Genomic DNA, 7,179 nt, shown 5'->3' on the forward strand with positions numbered 1-7,179 from the left:
ACTGAAGCGCGCCAGCTAAACTAAGTTTTTATGGATATAAAGAAGGACATTATRGAACAAAAGGACCATTTGTGATGTAACTGGGACCTTTTGGAGTGCCAGCAGAAGAAGATCCTCAAAGGTAAGGCATTTTTTATATCGCTATTTCTGACTTTGTGTCGCACCTGCCTGGTTGAAATATGATTTTCATGCTTTTGTATGCGGGGCGCTGTCCTCAGATAATCGCATGGTTTGCTTTCACCTTAAAGCCTTTTTGAAATCTGACACGGCGGCTGGATTAACAAGAAGTTAAGCTTTATCTTGATGTATAACACATGTATTTTCAAGAATGTTAAATATTTGAATTGAGTATTTTTGAATTTCGCTCTCTGCAATTTCACTGGATGTTGGCCAGGTGGGACGCTACTGTCCCACGTACCCTAGAGAGGTTTTAAGCCCTGGCTGTTGCGAGAGTGTGCTTGTAGGCTAGGTCTGAGTCAGACCGAAACTAGATAAAGGGAAGTAACCACTGTCTGGTTTTGATATTTTGATCTTGTGTGACAGTGAATAATTCTAATAAATTCAGAGAAACTACTGTACTAGGTTGCCTTATAAGGTAACCTCAGCTTATTGATACACACATACATTGACGTAGGTGATCATACCACTAGTGAGTGATCACATGTATAAAATCAGCTGTGCCCTTAGGTGGGGTGCAGAACTTACTCGCAAACATGCGTGCTATGTTCCTGATTGTCAACTTCTGTCTGCAATTGCATTACTAAAGGTTTTGATTGATTTACTTAAAGAAGATATTGTCTGACTGCTGATTTCACCAATAAGCCAAAGATTGACAAGGAACAAGGAACCTACCCCGACAGTATTCCCCAGGTCGTTGCTGTAAATGAGAATGTGTTCTCAGTCAACCTAATCGGTCAAATAAGTGTACAAAAATAATCAAATAAATATCAAATCAAATCAAATMTATTTATATAGCCCTTCTTACATCAGCTGATATCTCAAAGTGCTGTACAGAAACCCAGCCTAAAACCCCAAACAGCAAGCAWTGCAGGTGTAGAAGCACCTAAAACAATAGGCTATACAGTTTTGAATATACTACACATCGAAACACAACTGACAGTTTTTTAGTAATTTATTATAGCCAGTTTGTAACTGTGTATCACTTGGCCAATATCACTTGTCTATMGATGGTGCTGGCAGCGCCCTGTCGGAGGTTTCTTTCTACTCTCGGATCCGAACCAGCACATGTCTGTTTGGGTCTGTTTTACCACAGGTCTTTTKGGAACGGGTCCGACGGTCCTCTGGTCTATTCGGAACGGGTCTCCGTAAATGTTTTATTTATTTATGCATGCTGGGTCGGGTGGGAAAGCCACGGATCCATTTAGGAACGGGTCCAACTTTTTTGGAACCGGGAAAGCCTCTACCTGAGGGGTCCCAGTGTGGTCAGCATGGCGGAAGTGTTGTTGCTRACCCTCACAACCTAGGGGAGGCCCGTAAAGAAGTCCAGGATCCAGTTGCAGAGGGAGGTGTTCAGTCCTACGGTCCTTAGCTAAGTGAGGAGCTTGGAGGGTACTATGGTGTTGAATGCTTAACTGTAGTCAATGAACAGCATTCTCACATAGGTGTTCCTCTTGTCCAGGTGAGATAGGGCAGTGTGGAGTGCAATCGAGATTGCATCATCTGTTAGGGCGGTATGTGAATTGTAGTGGGTCCAGTGTGTCTGGGATGATGGTATTGATGTGAGCCATGACCAGCCTTTCAAAGCATTTCATGGCTACAGATGTGAGTGCTATGGGGCGATAGTCATTTAGACAGGTTAGCTTGGTGTTTTCGGACACAGGGATTATGGTGGTTTCCTTGAAACATATACAGTGGTTKCTCATTTAAAAGTTGCATCATACTGCAGTATAGTGTGCGGTATGCTGAGGTCTGTTAGGCTAAGGTGAGTCGCGGTGCTTGACGTTAATGCTCATTTAAAACACCAGAGGGCGGCTTTGCGCACATCTACTCCATCTAGTCTTTTTTTAAATCATTATTTAATTAACGAAAAGGATGTTGATTAACAAATATTTCCGGCGCCGACAGAGATGGCCGCCTCGCTTCGCGTTCCTAGGAAACTATGCAGTATTTTGTTTTTTTATGTGTTATTTCTTACATCGGTACCCAAGGTAATCTTAGGTTTCATTACATACAGTCAGGAGGAACTAGCTTGTTAGCTACGGGGATGGTAGTCTTCAGACGTCTGGACAGAAGGTGTTGTGCTGGGCTGCTGTCCATGTATTTGGTGGGTGTGTTCCTCCACTGTAAGATTGCTTTCCATGGGTCGTTGCTGTCGCGCAAGGCCCTGCTTAACAGGTTTTTTGCAATCTTGACAGCTGATTCTGCCTTGCCATTTGCTTTTGGGTGTCTTGGAGAGGAGGTCACGTGGTCAAACTCCCATTCTGAGGTGAAACGCTTGAACTGTGCAGTGAATTGTGGGCCATTGTCCGTGATTACCTTGTCAGGCTGACCTTGGCTTGCATAATGCGCCTTGCAGTGCTTTATGACCGTCTCTGCAGACAAGTCAGGGAGCAGTTCAATTTCCCAAAAGTCAGAGTAGTGATCAACGATGAGAAGATTGTCCTTTTGTCTGTGGCTGAATAAGTCCATGCTGATGATTTGCCAGGCCCTTGTGGGCAGTTCGTGTGACATCATGGTTTCCTTTTGCTGTTCATGAGCGTACTCGTTGCATGTGGTACAGTTGCTGACAAAGTCTTTAATTTCTGCTTGCATGTTTGGCCAGTATAATGTTTCACGAGCCTGGCGGTAGCATGCGTCACCTCCAACGTGACTGGAGTGTATGCGGGTAAGCATCTCTGGACGTAGTAATTTGGGAATAATGACCTTCTGACCTCTGAACAAGATGCCATTTTGCATGCTGATCTCATCTCGAAAGGTCCAGTATTCTCTCACTGTGAAAGGTGTCTTCTCTTTCAGGTATGGCCAACCTGCGAGAGCCATGGACTTCAGTGACTGTAGGTGTTCGTCCTTGTCAGTGTGTTGCCTGATCTGGGCTAGGCGGTGATCTGTGACGTTTAAGTAGTCTGCCTGATTGATCTGTTGAACATCTTGTTGTTCCTGCTGTAGCGAACAGATGGCCTGCCGCTGATAGACAGTGCKTCTGCCTGTACATTGTGCTGTTGCCCCGCTCAGTGTGTCGGTGATGTACATCTCTGGTCCTGGCTTGTAAATGACCTTCAGGCTGTAGTTTTGCAGAGTCAGGAGCATGCTTTGAAGCCTCTTGGGCGCGTTGAGGAGAGGTTTACTGAATATGGCAATGAGTGGTTTGTGGTCAGTTTCAGCGGTGACAAGCTCTTGACCATATAAGTAGTGATGGAATCGCTGGCAGGAGAAGACGATGCTGAGGCACTCTTTATCAATTTGTGCATAGTTTTGTTCYGTGGGGGTGAGCGCTCTCGAGGCATAAGGCAGCATCCAAGTCCCCTTTGGCTAGTCGCCTTGGATTGTGACAGGCTTCGTGACGTCGTAGTAGCGCACACTGGCATGGATGAAGCCAGAGATTTAATCTCCTGCACTGCGGCCTGTGCTTGGGTAGCCAGTGCCATGGTGTGTCTTTATCCAGCAACCGGCGCAGAGGCTCACAGACTGCTGATAGGTGTGGCATGAACTTTGGCAAGATATTTTGCAAAACGATGAGACGCTGTACTCCTTTTGCATCAGACGGGTTTGGCATGTCGAGGATCGCTTGGACCTTGTCTGGGTCCGGCTTCAGGCCTTTTGCCGAGAGATTGTGGCCATGGAAGTGGACGTCTTTCACCTTGAACTGCAGCTTCTTCAGGCAAGACGAAGCTTAACTGATCGGCAACGCTCCATCAGTGCAGGAGCTCACATCGTGGTCGCGTTCTGCTTCTTCGTCTGTATACACAGCCTACATCAGGACATCATCGGCGATGGGTTTCAATGCCCTTGAGCCCAGCCAGTAACTCGTGCTGCTTGCGTTGGTATACCTCAGGCACCACTGAGACACCAAACGGGAGCTTGAGCACCAGCGTTTCCGACCCCGACCCAGAAGGTAGTCATGAAGCTGCTTTCTTCGTCCAGCTTGCATTGAAGGAATGCATCTCGGGCATCCACCAAGGTGAAAATCCTGGCTTGGGAAGCTTATAGAGGACATCCTCTAGTGTCGGCATGATGTAGTGGGATCGTTTCAGTGCTTGGTTCAGATGCTTCGGTCGATGCAGACCCTCAGCTTCTCTGGTTTTTTCACTATGACCATATTGCTGATCCAGTCAGTTGGTTCAGTCACAGATGTCAATGTGGCCATCGCCTCATACTTGTACAGCTGGGCCTTCACAGCCACTTTCATTGCAATGGGCAATTGCAAGGAGCACACTGACTGGAGTGATGCTCTCATCCACTTCAAAGTGTACCTCCCCAGGCACTGATTCAACGGGCCTGTTGAATACATCGTCATATCTGCTGAGTAGTTGTTCTTTGGACAGGGGTCCATGCTGGACATGATCCACATGTGCGGTCATTTAGTACAGTGACCTGCATCAGTCCCAGGCGTTCGCATGTAGAGCCTGAGGAGGAGGGATTTTGACTGGTTTTCACAATCTGAAACTCCAGCTTGTGTTTGCCGTCCCGAATAATATGCTATTGTTTCATTACATTGGTGTCGGACAGTGATCGGCACTCGCATCCACGACAGTGCGTGTGCTTGGCCGGTGAGCGGTTCCTGTAAGACGTAGAGTCGCAAGCTAGCGCGAGGACGCGCTCTTTGAAAGGAGGGAGTAGTGTAACGACCCTGGGTTTATAAGCGCGGAAATCGACTCTGCGCTTGAGCATGCTTTTGCGGCACAGTCGATAGCGCGCCGGACCTCGGGCTAGGAGGTCGAGGGTTCGAGACCTGCTCCCTGCCTGTTTCATTACATTGGTAATGTAATGTAATGTAATGACCTGACTAGATCATAAATGAAATTGTCCAGACAGAGCTTGAGTTTGCGAATTGACGGTTTATTAAACCAACTTTACACAGGCTACTGTTTAGGCCGTAGCACACGCCAAATAGATGACAGATAACACACAAGCCAATCGTGACCTTCTCTTGTGAAGCCCAGACGTAAGAGAGAGAGAACAAAGGCTGAACCTGGTCTTAACTTCCAATGCTCCCACCCCCCTGCCACCCCTCCACGCCACTCGCCACACCAGGATGCCCGGCATCAGAACATTCCAGGCATTCCCGTGATTGGCAGATAGCAGGTTGATTGACATGTCGGACCCCGCGAACACCGGGTACTTGTCAGTACAACACAACCACCTCCTAGCCTAACACATAACACACAGCTGTCTGTGCGGGTGCTACACAGCCCCCCCACCACAAAGTCCCTCGTCCCGAGGGACAAACAAAGTCTCTGAAGCGACCGGAGGTCTCCTTTGCCTGCGTGCCGTGATGGTCGCGAGTGCCCCTTGGGAACGCAGGGGATGAAGGCAGGGATATGGGGACAAGGAAGCGGAAACGGGTATACAGTCCGTGGCTCTGGGAACCATCGCGGTGACACAGGGGGGAGACAGGGGAGTGGGCTGTCTGGAGCCTTGTCTGCGGCACCTGAGGGTGGGTGCCTGGAGAATGTCATTGCCAGAGAGGGAATTGTGGGGGGGTTCCTGGGTTTGGGAGAAGAGCCCTCTGTATGGGGCTAACCTGTCCCGGTGCAGTGCCACCTTTCTCCCCCTGGGAGGAAGCTGCACCGGTACAAACCTCCCCTACCCTCTCCAGGACACTGCAGGGTCCCCACCCAGTGACTGTCCAACTTGGGGCATCTTGCCTTTTTTCCTTAGGGGGCTGTAGACCCAGACCAGCTCCCCAGCCAAAAGTGCTTCCCCGGGTGTGCACGTCATAAGTTCCTTTCTGACTCACACCTGCATTCACCGGCTGCTCTCTGGCGAAGGTGTGGGCTGTCTCCAGGCGGTCCTGGAGTCTCCGGCCATACTCCGGCCCCGGAGGACATGAGGGCTATCCAGGGGCCGACCAAACGCCATCTCCGCAGGGGTGGCGGATCTCTCTCCCCAGCATGAGGAGGGCAGGCGTGCAGGAGGTGGAGTCTTGGACAGCGGAGCGGCATGCCATGAGGACATGGCAGGTGCTTGTCCCAGTCACGCTGGTGTTTGGAAGAGACGATGGCAGCTGCTGTCCAAGCGTTTTGTTGAAGCGAGTGTGCGGGTCTTGTGCATACCCAGCTCTCACACATGGTGGCGAACAACACGGGACCTCAAAGTTTCTGCTTGGTCGCTGTGGATGGACTCTGCAGCTCCAAACCTGCTGAAGCATCCCGCTGTAGCGGCGTCGACGATGGTCTCTGCTCCTGTCAGGCAGAAGCAGGTATAGAGACATTAATGTTTACATATTTTGGTATTAGTCATCTATATGTATATACTGTATTATAACTGGGTGGTTCGAGCCCTGAATTTTGATTGGCTGACAGCTGTGGTAATATCAGACCGTATACCACGGGGATCGACGGAAATTTATTTTTACTGCTCTAATACATTGGTTACCTGTTTTATAATAGCAAGAATAACACATTCGGTCTCAAAGGTGCCCATAGAGCTCTTAGTTCTCCTGAGTACAGCTTTAGTCTGTATAAGCAAGAAGGACCTTGGAGGTTTGTGGTATATGGCCAATATACCACGGCTAAGGGCTGTGTCCAGCCTCAGCGTTGGGTCGTTGCATGCTGCGCCTTCACCACGCTGTCCTGTGTGGGTGGACACAATTCAGTTTGTCGCGTGATGTGTACGCCGAGGACTTAAAACATACTACCCTCTCCACTACTTGTCCCGTCGATATGGATGGGGTGTGCTCCTCTACTGTTTCCTGAAGTCTACGATCATTCTCTCTTTGTTTTGTTGACGTTGAGTGTGAATGTGATTTTCCTGACACCACACTCCGAGGGCCCTCACTCCTCCCTGTAGGGCCGTCTCTTGTTGTTGGTAATCAAGCCACCACTGTAGTGTCATCTGCAAACTTGATGATTGAGTTGGAGCGCGTGCATGGCCACGCAGTCGTGGGTGAACATGGAGTACAGGAGAGGGCTCAGAACCACCCTTGTGGGGCTGTCGTGGAAAATTGCAAGAATGATTTATAATGCTTGTATTACATTATAATAGTTGTTACATTCGACA

The sequence above is a fragment of the Salvelinus sp. IW2-2015 genome, linkage group LG6.2 (genome assembly GCF_002910315.2).
Source record: "Salvelinus sp. IW2-2015 linkage group LG6.2, ASM291031v2, whole genome shotgun sequence".
Classification (NCBI taxonomy): Eukaryota; Metazoa; Chordata; class Actinopteri; order Salmoniformes; family Salmonidae; genus Salvelinus; species Salvelinus sp. IW2-2015.